At 44.3% G+C, this 15,413-nt stretch overlaps 1 pseudogene; it reads right to left on the bottom strand.

Moving 5' to 3' along the window:
- Positions 1-2,396: 2,396 nt before the first annotated feature.
- LOC122917990 lies at positions 2,397-2,802 on the bottom strand (annotated as a pseudogene).
- Between the last annotated feature and the right edge of the window lie 12,611 nt (positions 2,803-15,413).

Genomic DNA, 15,413 nt, shown 5'->3' with positions numbered 1-15,413 from the left:
TTTAAGCTCTTATATTTAGATCTACATTTCATTTTGAATAAATTTTTGGATCTAGCATAGAAATCTGAATTTTGGATCTAGCATAGAAAGGGTTCCAACCTCATCCTGCAGCTTGTGGCTATCCAATTGCCCCAACACTATTTGTTGAGAAGATCATTATTTCCCTCATTTGTATTGTCCTGGCGCCTTTGTCAAAAATCAATTGGCTGGAACACCTGGGTGGCTCAATTGGTTAGGCAGCTTAGGTCATGATCCCAGGGTCCTGGGATCCAGCCCCATATCAGGCTCCCTGATCAGAATCTGCCTCTCTCTCTCCCTCTGCCTGCTGCTCTGCTTACTTGTGCTCTCACTCTATCTCTCTGTCAGATAAATAAATAAAATCTTTTAAAAGAAAAATTGACACTAAATATAAGGATTTGTCTCTGGACTTTCCATCCTATTCAACTGATCGATATGTCTGTCCTACCACTGAACTGTTATACATACTGCCTTGATTACCGTAGTTTTGTAGTAAATTTTGAAACTGGGAAGTGTGAGTCCTTTGACTTTTTCAAGATTGTTTTTGGCTATTGCTGGTACCTTGTATCTCCATATCAACTTCAGGATTTGCTTATTAATTTATGCAGGAAAAGCATCTGGAATTTTGATGAGGGTTTTGTTGAATCTGTAGATCAATTTGGGAAGTATTACTGTCTTAACAGTTTTAGCTCTTTTGATTCATGAACATGAACTGTCCTCCTATTTATCTAGGTCTTACATTTCTTCAAGCAATGTTTTGTAGTTTTGAAAGTGTAAGTTACACTTCCTTTGAAGAAAGATTTTATTTATTTATCTTAGAGAGAGAGAGAGAGAGAACACTCAAGGAGGGAGAGGGGCAAAGGGAGAGAATCTCTGGCAGACTCCATGCCTAGCACAGAGCCCAACATGGGGCTCCATCTCATGACACTGAGATCATGACCTGAGCTGAAATGAAGAGTCAAACACTTCTGACTAAGCCTCCAGGCACCCCTACAGTTCTTTTTTTTTTTTTAATTTATTCCTAAGTATTTTTGATCATTTTGTAAACTAAACTGTGTTCTTATTTTCATTTTCCAATTGTCCATTGAGAGTATACAGAAATATAATTGATATATTTCTATATATATTTATAAATATGTATATTTATGAAATATATATTTCAATAGACACAGAAAAAGCATTTGACAAAAGTCTAACATTTTCATGATAACGACACTTGACAAACTAGGGATAGAAGGGAATTTCCTCAATCTGAAGATGAGGTTATATCTATCTATCTATCTATCTACCTATATAGAAATGTTTTATATATATATAAATATATAAATATATTATTTATCTATATTAAATTATAAATATATATTTATGAAATATATCTATTTCTCTATATATAAATATATATATTTATGAAATATATATATTTATGAAATATATCTATTTCTCTATATATAAATATATATATTTATGAAATATATATTTCTCTATATATAATTTAATATAGATAAATTATATATTTATATATTTATATATATATATAAAACATTTCTATATAGGTAGATAGATAGATAGATAGATATAACCTCATCTTCAGATTGAGGAAATTCCCTTCTATCCCTAGTTTGTCAAGTGTCGTTATCATGAAAATGTTAGACTTTTGTCAAATGCTTTTTCTGTGTCTATTGAAATGATCGTGGGTTTTTTCATCCTTTATTCTGTTGGTTTGGTGTATTACAATGATTGAACTTCTGTATTTTGAATCAACCTTGCATTCCTGCGATAAATTCCACTTAGTCATGGTGTGTAAGCCTTTTTATTACTGGTGGATTCAGTTTGCTAGTATTTTGTTGATGACTCTCACATCTATATCATAAAGAACTTTGATGTGTTGTTTTCTTGTAATATCTTTGACTGGTTTTGATAACTGGGCAAAATCTGACCCTATAGAACAAACTGGGAAGTATTCCCTCACCTTCTGTTTTTGGAAGAGTTTATGAAGATTTGGTATTTATTTTTCTTTAACTGTATAGTAACATTCACCAGGGAAGCCAACTAGGTCTGAACTTTGCTTTGTTGGAAGTTTCAAAATTGCTAATCTAATCTCTTTTTATAGGATCTTCCAGTTTCTTTTTTGAATGTTATTTTGTTATGGTTTCTATTCCTTCATCTGTATAATCATTTAAAATATTGTTTTATAGTCTCTCCCAGATAGTCCTTTGTAGTTTCTATTTACTGATTTTCTTTTGTCTGGTTTGGTTCTTTATCATTTCATCTAGCCACAATTGTGTTTACTGATTCTCTATCATGGCAAATCACAACATTTCCTTATCTGTTTTAGGAATTTGCTGTTGTTGTTTAAGGTTTATTGAAGCACAGCAGATTCAAATGACTCTCCATGGTATTTTGCAATTTATCCCAACTGTAGACTGCATGACCTGCAGGTTGCCAGACTGTCCAAATCCAAGAGTTTCAACATTTCCTTAGTGTCAGAATCAACTTCAGTGATTTCCTGATCCAGGATGGAGACCTCAGCAACATTATCATCTTTCCTTTCTCTCTTCTTCTGCTGCAGATTGATGGAGTTACCACTCACTGGGCCCCTCTCACTCCACTTTGTCAGATGTGTGGCATGGCCTGTGATCTTGCTTCAGAATTTCTTGCTGGGAATAATGGCAATCTCCTCGCACACCTGGTGTTGGTGTGGGAGTCATTGTCTAGGTACATGTAATATTTCTCAGTGGTGACCCAGGATGCCTTTTTCATGGTTTTGGTGTGAATGGAGCCCATGTTGGTGGCTCTGGTAATTATCACGAGGTCATCTTTAGTGGTGATCCACTTTGTCTACAAAACCCTCATGTGGCCTGGGTTATAAAGTGTTCCTCCAGACAAGCTTTACATCTGTTTCTGCCAGGCACTCCAAAAAGATCACCAAGGGTGGGGCACCTGGGTGATTCAGTTGGTTAAGCATCTGACTCTTGATCTCAGGACAGGCTTGATTCTGGGGCCCTGAGTTCAGGCCACACATTGGGCTCCACACAAAGTGGAGAGCTTACTTCAGGAAAAAAAAAAAAAAAAAGATTACCAAGGAAGAGTATAAAATTCAGACTTTGATCCTGCCCCATGTCACAGGCTTGGTAGGTTAATTTCTCTTAGGATGGTATTTTTTTCTACTAAACACCCCCAATGAAGCCAAATTCCTCTGTCCCCCTACGCCCAAAAGTACTTTCTAATGCCCCTCTAACTGACATGCAGTCTCCTAGGGTCACACCGGTGTGAATAGGTCTTAATGTCTACTCTCCATCTTGTACAGGTCACAAGTCCTTATACAAGCAGGACTTAAAATATTTGAAAACTCTGACCATTGGGGCCCATCTCCAGCTCCAGCACTCCCAACCCCACACCCAATGGCTGCCATATCATCTGTCCCAGGGGCTTGTTTTGCTTCCCTTTGTGTTATTGGCGTTTGGTGTTTCCTTTATTTTCACCCCAAACTCAACTGCATGTTAAAATATTTTTGTTACATTTTATATGTAATTTTGAATATTTATAATTGGATGAAAGGGATTTTGTAGCCACTTGTAGCTACATCCATGTAGCTGCTTATGGAGTGATAAGCACAGGGCTAGGAGACAGAGGATCACGTTCCAGTTTGCCTCTATCAGTATGGAGGACTAGGCGCGGCATTTTCCACTTCTTGGTCTCAGCCTATTCACCTCCAGAATAGGGTTTGGTCTTCAGGTTACTGTCAGTTCTAAAATTGTCTGATTTTTTTTTTTTTTCAAACTTCTGTCCACGGTGCTTACTCTGAAGTCTTACTCTCTAGGCACAGATTGGCTTCTGTGAGGAGAGGCTGTTTGCCAGAGGCCAAGATAACCTGAACAGTCTTTACTTTTCCAAGAGCAGAAAGGGAGAAACACTTGTCTGTTGTCCTGAAAATCCCTCAGTGATTTGGCTTCATGGGGGGAAATGGCTGCATTTGTGGGAGTGGATAAACCTGGCCTGCCTTCATTTGCCCTTTTATTTTTTTCCATGGGAAAACATCAGCAGAGGAAATTCCAAACTTCCTTTTCCTAAGCAGCTTTGTTTTCTGTATTTAATGAATGCCAAACATCAACCATGTCTGCAAATTTCCTCTTTGTAAGTAAGACTTAAATCCTTACCCCATGTGCCCAATATTTCATCTCGATATGATAAGCATGATAAGTTCTTGAACAATTTTACCTTGAGTTGGGGTTTTTTCTGGGGGGACAGACTTGGGGAAAGACACTTTGAAGGGCTTTTATAGAAATCTATGGAGCCAGACAGACAATTCTCACATGCTTCCCTGTGACTGCTGTGGCAGCAGCAAAGCCAGAACACTGGATTGTCAAGTAATCCCCCCCCCCACCCCAGAGTGAACAGCAGGGTGTGCTGAGAAGGTGGAATGTACTGGAATATTCTTTTCCACTAGGACAATTTGTCTTTCAACACTTTATTTCTCTTTCCGATAGAGCAAAGGCCTGTCTCTGATGAACTTTTTCGTCTGTACCTCCACCTTACTATGCACCCATGTTTGTGTCCACGGACCTGCCAGGTGCCGCCTCACCAGACGGGCCCTTTCAAGCTTGGACCCAGGCATATCTAGTGAATTTGTTTCCAGAATAGCTCAGACCATCTGTTACCTTTCTAACATTGTTCCTCCACTCTGAGTCTGAGTTTTCATAGATCTAGGAGAGCAATAAATGAAGAAAGTAATGCAACTGTTTCACTAAAAAGGGAAGTAGTAGCCCTGAGGATCTTCAAATTCACCATAAAATAAAAATTTCTATTAGGCAAATGCATGCAATTATAAATAATTAGGCAAAAACCATGACTAGTAATTTATGTGTTTCTTTAAAAATGTCCTTCACATTGACATTGACCAAGAAGCAAAAGAAGCCTGAAGAATCAATGGGAACTCTGCTGAGTCCAAAAGGCAGATTTTGCCATGTAAGCCAGTTTGTAATGTCCCATTAATCCGCTCGCTATAAAACTTTAAGCATGTGTTTGGCTATGATGTCCGGCAGTACTCTGGGCCCAGAAGTAGGAATCACAAATTCATGGTGGAAAGAGCATCACCATTTTAATACTCTCAAAGGATGCACTCACCAATTAAAAGCATGCATTTATTATTTGCATTATTTGTTGTTTTTAGAGATCTTTAAAGTCTGCAGTCACTATAGCCTTGGTAAAGGAACAAGCAGGCATACGATGTCAGATACTCAATGTCCCTTTTCTATTATAGGGTGTGGAGAGCAAGAAACTTGAATTTCTGGTCTTCCTTGCAGTTAGAAGTGACAAGAGACACCATCCTCACCAAAGAGACAAAGTAAATAAAGTTCTGCTGAGAAGGTAAAGCAAAGTAGTTAGGGTTTGGACAATTGTTTGTTTAAACCCCGCCCCCATAACTTCCTAAAAAGAAGATGGTCATGTCCATGTTAGAAATGGCCGCCATCTTGCAAGCTCCAAGCACCAACAAGACTGATGCCAAAGAATTGAGAGGTGTATGGAAAGAGAGAATGAATGGGACCCCAACCACGTGAGCACTGGAGTTTTCTGTTCTTTGCGGCAGAAAGCATTCCTAAGTGACATATTTTTATTAAAATCTGGGAAATTTTGTGATTGCGTTTATGTCGACGTATACAAAACATGATGAATCTTCTAATGAAAAATCCAAAAAGTGAGAAAACACATTTTGAAACTTTTAAAAGATTTAAATGCCTTCATTTTGGAGAAGACTATATTTTACAGGTAAAACAAAAAGATCTATAGACTGCCACATAAAAATGTGATTATGGAGAACCAGAGTGGGGAATGTTATTAAAATTGGGACTCTCCTAGAAAATCCTAGAAAATTGTCTGTTGAGTTTATATCTTTAAGCCACTTTTTTAAAGCACTTTTATTTTACTTTAATCAGAGAATTTAATTTTGCACCCACTTTCCAAGAAATACGTTTCTGAATCATTTTTCAAAGTATGCAAATAAAAGTCTTGTAGAGATAAATCATCTACTTTGCTTTTGAGTCTTTCATTGTTCCCACAAAACAACTGACAATATTCCCAGAGGACACAAAATAAAAGTATTCATGCATTATTATTAGCTAAAAAAGATAATCCATGTCTAGGCCTATAATTGAGCTCATAAGTCTCAGAAGATTTCCCCTAATCAGTGGCTTTCTTCCAAACATGAAAGGAGATGAGATTTTGGTGCAAAGTGTCATTGGAAGCTCCTTAGGGGGTAAAACATTTGCATCTTTGCTATCAAGCAGGCCCATTATCTGGGTGTCTGCATTTCCTCCTGTTCTGATTGAGTAAGCTGTTGGGTTCTTGAGTAGACTCAAGTATAGACTCAATGCCTCTTCCTGTAGAAATAGCTGCTAAGAAAGAGGAGCCACATTTGTGCCTTGTGGCGTTCCCAGGCCATTGGAAGCCTGACCTTGGCATTGGAGTAGCCCTGGGCTCCTGGGGCCTGTCCCTACTGCAATGTGCTGACTCAGGTGTCCTGCTGGCATTGCAGTGGGATACGGTGTGATGACAGTGTGGTGGGAAGTAGTCTTGGTGATAATGGTCCCTGTGTGACTCCGAGCCAGTCATGCCGTGTCCCTGGCCCTTTGTGTCCTAATCAATAGGAGTGGGTGGGTAGACAGTATTCCACATGACCTGAGGGTGGTGAGGGCCACGCTTTCCCCAGGAGCCCTTCTCCAGAGATGTGGCTACCCGGCCAGGCTCCCCATCTGAATATACAGGAGGGAGAAGCAGTGGCGTAGACCAGGCAGTCGCCCTGCTCTGGGGCCCCTGGCCAGGAGGAGGCTGGGGAGGGCTAGAGCTGCCTTACGGGTGGCTGAGGGAAGGTCCCCGGTCCCTATTCTGGGACTGTAGCATGCCCACCCCACCCCCTTCACAGCTGCCTTTGATCTCCAGAGCATTCCATTTCACTGTCAACAGATTGCAGTTCACCCTGAGATCAGCTGACCTGCTTTTCGCCCCCAGCTCTGCCTCCGAGCCTGGTTGTAAAGTCATATGGAATTTCCACACCCCTCATGGGCAGGTGCATCTCAAGTTTTGTGATTATTATTATTATTATTACTTTTTGAAGGTGAACTTTTCTTGGTTTGACTTTTTGACTTTTAGCAGTGTCGAGAAGGTGGCCAGCCACAGACAGGCCAGGTGACCAGGCTGAAACTATGCTGGGCTTCCCTGGGACTTCCAAGCCGCTCTTTGCAGAAAACCACCTTGGAGGAAGCTATACCAGCTGCTGGAATTTGGGCCCACACCCCAATCTCCAATCTCAGTTTCCTGGTTCTTTCCAACCTAGTTTGGCCCACCTTTCTGTGGCCGGCCCCTCAAACCCCCTCCACCCCCGCCTTTTGAAGTCATTGCTCTTGGCCTGGCTTTGCTGCTCCTGCTGCCAGACAGAAAGCAAACCCTTCTGTGTCTTGTTTGCTGTGTGTCTTTGGGCAAGACATGTCACCCCACTGAGTCTTTGCCTCCCCCATCTAAAAAATGGGAATGAGATACTGGGAGCTCTACGTACATTGGCGTGGACAGAGGTCGCTGTAGGCTGCTGAGACCCCCCCTTCATTGACGCTCCTTACGTCAGATGCTACCTCTTACCTGTAGGGTCTTACTCCAGCTTAGCTCCCCAACGACTGAGGCCCTCCTGGGAGCCAGAGTCTTGCTTGTTCTGTAGGTCAAGGCATGACTCACCTTGACCAGCAGTTCACCCCTGAGTCACATCGATCAGAAACCCGGGAGGGGGGCGCCTGGGTGGCTCAGTGGGTTAAGCCGCTGCCTCCGGCTCAGGTCATGATCCCAGGGTCCTGGGATCGAGTCCCGCATCGGGCTCTCCGCTCAGCGGAGAGCCTGCTTTCCTCTCTCTCCCTCTCTCACTCTCTCTCTCTGCCTGCCTCTCTAAAAAAAAAAAAAAAGAAAAGAAACCCGGGAGGGATGTGACATCATGAGTAAACACAGACAGATACAGAGGCAGCTCTGTTTGCCTTGGAGATAAATGCCCCTACCCTGGTTGGGCCTCTGTGGACAAGGGGAGGACACCAAGCCCAGAAGGGCTCACTCTGGGGCATGGCATGTCTGTGGAGGCACCGAGAATCACAGGGTGGGGAAAAGTCCCCAGGGGTCATCCTGTCACTTTGCTATTGTAAAGCATTTACTTCCAGTAAAGTTTTAGTTTGTTGTGTTTTTTTTGTTTTTTTGTTTTTTTGTTTCAAAGTCCAAGCAGAGAAGTTCCTGACATTCTGCTCTCGTCCATACCTGTTTCAACCAAAAGATGGTGGGCATCTTGAGGGCACGCTTGGCTCCTAGCTCGGTGCCTGCCTCCATCACTGAAGAGAGAATTTAAATCAATCTCCTTCCCTGTTGAAAGGACGAGCTCCCATTGGGACTGGAATTTGCCATTTCCTTCAGGGTCACGGGACTCTTGGTTATGGGGTGCCCCTGGTCCCCCAGGCTCTGCCTGAGCCTGGTCACCCGGCTGGTGCATCAGAGGCCCTTCATCCCTTGTGGGTTCCCCTAAGACCAGGCTGACGCCGCACAGGATCTATGACAGGTCTGGTGAGCACTTCTGGGCCTAGAGATGGGTACAAAGATGCGGAAAAGCGATCCCATTATCTATATTTGAGCATTTGCTATTTTGTTCATCGTGGATCTTTTTTTTTTTTTTTTGCATTTGACTTTCTAAAACATGTCACGAGGATAACTTCACTACGAAATTGTTCGACATTCCCTTAAATATTGTGCCGCTTCCATTTCCTCCCTTGCTTTATGTGCGCAGCGCCGTGTTTGTGAACCAGACAGATAGGGACGGACAGAAGGATTGTCCCAGGGCGCCCAGCCCTGCAGTTCCGCTCTCCCCTTCACGGAAGGCCTCTCTTGCTGTACAGTTTGCACAGACATGGAACCCCTTCAACCTTCCTGATGCCAGCTGCGGCCTGCGATCCTGCAGGGCCAAATGCGTGCAGACAGCCGGGACTGCCCGCCGTGTCCACTAGATGGCGTGCAGGCTGCGCAGGTGAGCGCGGCTCGGCATCCTGGGGCTGGGATTCCATGAGTCGCCTGCGCTGTTGATCTCCACCACAAGCCCAACGCATAGGGGAGGATACTGAGGCTGGGAGGCGAAATGACTCCCCTCCTAGCCCTTAGTTCCTAAATACTATCAGCCATGGCCGGGAGAGGGGTGGGGGGAGGGGTGTCTGGCATTCTACCTGATACGCCCCAACTTCTCCTCTTCCTGACTCAGTAGCTCTTGATCTGTTTTAGAGGCATCTTTTAACAACCTGGTGAAAGCTCTAGGGACCCTCCTTGGAAAAGATTTGAAAGTAGTTTCATAGGCTTGGAGAAGAGCGCAGAAATAGATTAAGAGCCTCTTTCCTATGTGTTTGCGGTAGGTGTGGCTGATTAGGGGTTTGTAATTAATTCCTCACTTTTGGTTTCTGATACAAATCTAACCAGGTATGCCACCCATTCATTCAAGAGCACCAACTATGTGCCAGGCACTGTTCTAGGTGCCTTTATGGAGCTTCTGTTCTAGAGCGGGAGGGGACAAGGTAAACGCTGACAAAATTGTCATAGCCATTGTTGTCATTCTCTCAATGGTTCCAGTTCTCCTTGGCCTGGGCAGTTGGATTTTACTCCCTGGCCTTCTTAAGGTTGAGTGAAACCGTGTGGCCAGTTCTGGCGAATTAATTGTGAGAAGTGGTGTGTTATTCTGGGCCAGAACATTTGACAGTGGGTGTGAGACCCTTCAAAGCTTTCCTTCTGCCTCCCTAACATGGCAACTGGAAACATTTCGCACTGAGGCTGCACACTCAGCCCAGATCCCCAAGACGTGCAGCCTGAGTGAGAAATCAACATTTTTTTTCTAAGTCATTGAGATTTGGGGGGTGTTTGTTGCCATAGCACGACCTCATCTATTCTGATACAATGATTAAAAAAAAAAAAAAAAAAGGAAGAAATGTAATTACATTGGTGGCCAGAAGGATATCAGAGCCATGGGGAAAAGAAAAAATTGTGTAGGGTAAGTAGTATTGGAAGGGGGGGGGGGTGACAAATGAGGTGGTCTTGGAGAAGGAAGCAAGCCATGCAGGTAAGAGTGTCCTGGGCAGGGGGAATGGCCAGGACAAAGGCTGGAGGCATGTCTGATGGCTTCAAGGGGCAGCGACAGGTTGATGTGATTGAGACAGACTTTGAGGAAGGGTCCGGGAAGTAACAGAGCATCATTACATGGGCCCCTGTGGCCACGGAAGGATGTTGCCATTTTCTATGAGTGAAAGGGGAACCTTCGTGGGGTTTGAGCTCAAACACAACATGACATGATTCACATTTTCAAAGAATCAGTCCAGCCTTTGGGCTGAGACCATACTGTGAGTGGGGGTGGGGCAGGATGGAAGCGGGGAAGCCTATTATAAGGCTACTGTGTATTGTAGGGGAGCGTTCCTGGTGGCTCATGTGGTCAGTGAGAAGTGGTCAGATGACAGATCCTAGACATAGTTTGAAGACGGAGCTAGATTTCTTGATAGATTGGATGAGGGATGGGAGGGATTCAGGGCTTTGGCATCATCAAATAGGAGGATGGACTTGCTATCAGCTAAGGGTGGGAGAGGTTGTGGATGGAGGAGGTCTTTAGGAGAAGAGGAGGAGTTTGGCCATGTGAAGTTTAAAATGTCTTTAGAGGATGTGGGAGGAGCACTGAACATACGAACTGGGAGCTGGGAGAGTACAAGCTTGAGAAGAGTTGATGGAAAGATGGTATCAACCATTTAAGAACTTAAAACACTTCGGCTGGTTATAAAGAGAAACTTTTACATGCACCTTTATCTATATACACAGGGCTGATTCTAAAGACCTCAGATGAAAATTATGGACGATGAGGGTAGCTTACGTTTGATGGTGTCAGAAGAGTTTTGTTCTCTTTGTTTTAGGAATGTCAAGGGCAGGATCCATTACACCATGCAATGCTCCCTCCATCCCTTCATCTTTTTCTTTTGGAAAATTTTAAAAGATTTTGTCAGAGAGTGCATAGGAACACAAGCAGGGGGAGTGGCAGGCAGAGGGAGAAGCAGGCTCCTTGCTGAGCAGGGAGCCCAATATGAGACTCAATCCCGGTACCCTGGGATCATGACTTGAGCCAAAGGCAGACACTTAACTGACTGAGCCACCCAGGCATCCCCCTTCATCTTTTTCTAAATCCTGGGAAAAGCTCTGCTTTCCCTGAGGAAATGAATATGCTTTCTCCTTCCCCAAAATGAAAATCATGAAAAAAGTGTGTGCCTCTTCAGCTGTCAGGGAGCTCGAAGTCAAATTAGAAACTCAACTGTAATACATTATAACCACTTGGGTCTATAGGGTCTGCATTTTTGTGTTTTTACTTTCTCCCACCTTGACTTCCTACTTTTAATTCCCAGTCTTAGTTTTATAATTTTTACCTTATACATGTTCTTTTTTTTTCTGGTTTATATGTTTATATTTTATTCATTTGTTCATTTATTTGTATATATATTTTTTATTAATTTATTTATTTTCAGCATAACAGTATTCATTATTTTTTCACCACATCCAGTGCTCCATGCAATCCGTGCCCTCTATGATACCCACCACCTGGTATCCCAACCTCCCACCCCACCACCACTTCAAACCCCTCAGATTGTTTTTCAGAGTCCATAGTCTCATGATTCACCTCCCCTTCCAATTTACCCCAACTCCCTTCTCCTCTCTAATACCCCCTGTCCTCCATGCTATTTGTTATGCTCCACAAATAAGTGAAACCATATGATAATTGACTCTCTCTGCTTGACTTATTTCACTCAGCATAATCTCTTCCAGTCCCTTCCATGTTGCTACAAAAGTTGGGTATTCATCCTTTCTGATGGAGGCAAAATGGATAAAAGACCTCAATGTGAGACAGGAATCCATCAGAATCCTAGAGGAGAACATAGGCAGTAATCTCTTCGATATCAGCCACAGCAACTTCTTTCAAAATATGTCTCCAAAGGCAAAGGAAACAAAAATGAAAATAAACTTCTGGGACTTCATCAAAATCAAAAGCTTCTGCACAGCAAAGGAAACAGTCAAAAAAACAAAGAGGCAACCCATGGAATGGGAGAAGATATTTGCAAATGACAGTACAGACAAAAGGTTGATATCCAGGATCTATAATGAATTCCTCAAACTCAACACACACAAAACAGGCAATCATATCAAAAAATGGGCAGAAGATATGAACAGACACTTCTCCAATCAAGACATACACATGACTATCAGACACATGAAAAAATGTTCATCATTACTAGCCCTCAGGGAGATTCAAATTAAAACCACATTGAGATATCACCTTACACCAGTTAGAATGGCCAAAATTAACAAGACAGGAAACAACATGTGTTGGAGGGAATGTGGAGAAAGGGGAACCCTCTTCCACTGTTGGTGGGAATGCAAGTTGGTGCAGCCTCTTTGGAGAGCAGTGTGGAGATTCCTCAAGAAATTAAAAATAGAACTTCCCTATGACCCTGCAATTGCACTCCTGGGTATTTACCCCAAAGATACAGATGTAGTGAAAAGAAGGGCCATCTGTACCCCAATGTTTATAGCAGCAATGGCCACGGTCGCCAAACTATGGAAAGAACCAAGATGTCCTTCAACGGACGAATGGATAATGTGGTTCATATACCTTATACATGATCTTGCTAGAATTGTCTCACATCTCTATGGAATGAGGGGGAGGATTAAAAAAAAAGAAAGAAAAAGGCATAATTAAATAAAGTTGCTTTTTTATTAACAATTCATTTATAAGTAAAAAAGATATTGAAAATGTGTCTCTAAAGTAATTTTCTATGTGCAGTCATATATTCCAGCTGACTTTCATTATAAAATTGAAAATGTGTTCCTTAAGGAAAAAGGACACTAGTCCTGAAATGTTATAAGAATCACTTTAAAATTGCAGCAAATAGATAAATTCACATATTTTAAAGCAAACAAGCAAGTTATTGCAAGATACTGCGAATAATATGCAAAAGAGGTAAAATACAAATGCAAAAGAACTGGAGTTGTTTTTGTGTTTCAGTCCAATGGTTTAAAAGTTGCAGGGAAAGGATGTGAGTTTTCCTAAGAGAACATGCTGTTCTGTGACACTGCACAGCCCGTATTTTCTGAAATCTGCTGAAGTGGTGCTTTTCAGACTTTGGTCCGCCTCCTATACCCACACTCACATCTATTAAACCAGGATCTTTCCTAAGTTAAAAATTCTACCATTGGTGGGAGATACATTCCTTTCTCAAGGGTGATAGGTTCTAAGCCACTGGTATATAGATACACCAGGGAGATGAGACACATCGGGAGATTGCTGGGTTTTATTCCTGACTATGAATTTATTGGGGTGGCATCTTCCCACGGGTAACAATAAAGAGAAAGGAATGGGCTGTGCACCTGGGCTTGGTTTTTGTTAGAACTGCCCCAGTCCCTCAGCTGCAGGCACTGGGCGCCCCGGGGTCCACCAGAGCTCCAGATTCGTTTGGGGACGATCTCTGTAGAACTTCTTGTCTCAGCCACCGGGGGGGGCGCTCACCCCAGCAGTTGCCTGAAGCTCCTGCAATGTTCAAACCCAGGTTCGGCTAGACTGACAGAGCCATTCCCGCCGTGCTCCGTTTCCCCTCTTATTTCGGTCACTTGCAAAGGACCAAGCGCCATGGACCCTCGTTCCAGATCTGCGCATTCTCTAATCTGACTCAGAGCCCCTCCTTAGCCCTATCCTTCTCACCTTCCTAAGCGGGCTGATGGCCTCCTCTGCCGCCGGCAAACTCCCCGAGCTTCAGCCTCAGCCTCTTCTGAGAAGCTTCTCCTCACTCTTACCTGGTCCACAGCCTCACCTGGTGCCTTCGGCGGGGGCTGGGGGTCTTTCTTCTCTGACGCCCCACCAAGCCCCGAGTCTAAGGTGGCTCAGCCTCCTCCATGCTTGCCAAGGCTGCTTCTAAGACATTTCTCTTCCCTCTCATTCAAGAAACCAGCCACATCACCCCTTGTCAGTCCCGGTGGCTGCCGGTCCACTGGTCTCAGGGTCACCGAAGACCCCTTCTGCAATTTCCTCCAGCTCCACTTGTCCCCTTCTCAATGACCATACAGATGGCCATATTCCTCCCTGGCCTCCTGCTACCTTGTCTTGCTCACCTCCAAGGATCTCGGCCAACGCTGGCCCCCTTCCTGCAGCCCCAGGACCCTGCCCATGTGGGGGGTGGAGGGCGGGGAGGGAGACTTCTTGCACCCCTACCTGCCCCCACACTCCACCAGCCCAGCCATAGCTCCCTTGGCGGACTCCCTCTGCCTCTATATGATCACAGCCCTCCTCCCTCTCTCCCTGTGGCTGACATCCACAGGCTCCCTTTCCCCTCCTGCGCCCACTTCCCCTTTGAGGGCGGCTGGCATCCTGGGGGAAAGCTCTTGATCTGGGCACGACTTCCACTTTAAATTCATGCTCACCAACCTAGGGCTGCGGCGGGCAGCCCAATGCTGGCTCCCACTCTCCGCTTGCCTGACCTCCTCTCCACGTCTCCTGGAGCTGCCCTCGCTCCCACCCTCCCACCCCTCTGCTCCAAGGAGCCCATCTGACTTGGTGGAGAAATTCGAAGCCAGCAGAGTGAGCTCTCTGTCTTCCTACCTCCGTCTGAACCTCTCTGCATTCCTACTTATCAAGGCGGAAGAATCCTGGAAGAATCGTGCTTTCTCCCTAGGAAGGCAGCTGCCCGGCCCCCTCATCCCAGCTGGGGTTCCCATCCCTTTGTGTTTGCTCTGGCTTGACCCATTTTCTTGTCAACAGGACACTTCCACTGGAGAGTGAGGAACTGGCTCTTTAGTGGGGGACCCAGTGTCACTCAGCTTTCCGTAAAGAGGGATTTTTCTAATTGTCACATGGCTAGGATTGGAGCAGGGTTAGGGGGTGGGAGGTCTACTCTTGGTACACAGTCTTGCAGGATGACTCCTGGTCTACCATCTGTGCGTGTCCTCTTCAGGGTGACTGACACATCCTGACACACCATGTCCTCATCTAACCCTTGGCCCAATTCAATCATCCTGCCACTGGCAGGTGAAAAAGGGACACCTGTGTGTCCATGAAGGACATGCCTGGGATGGCAAGTGGAGAGCACCTCGCTCTTCCAGGAAAGTCCCACGTGGGTCCCTAAGCGAGCCCATCTGAGGATGTTCCTCCCATCATCAGTCATGCTGGGGATAGAGAGGTGTCCTGGATGTCCCTCCTTGGGGAGGTGGGGTAGGCAAGGTGGCCAGAAACACACAGCGGAATACGATGCAAATGAAGTCAGGGCAAACAGGTTACATGTGCACATGGCAGCATCTCCAAGCCCAGTGTTTCCTGAACACTA

This window comes from Neovison vison, chromosome 10, assembly GCF_020171115.1.
Source record: "Neovison vison isolate M4711 chromosome 10, ASM_NN_V1, whole genome shotgun sequence".
In the NCBI taxonomy this organism is placed as follows: Eukaryota; Metazoa; Chordata; class Mammalia; order Carnivora; family Mustelidae; genus Neogale; species Neogale vison.
Note: the sequence above shows the minus strand (reverse complement) of the source record. Positions and strands in the feature narration are given on the sequence as shown.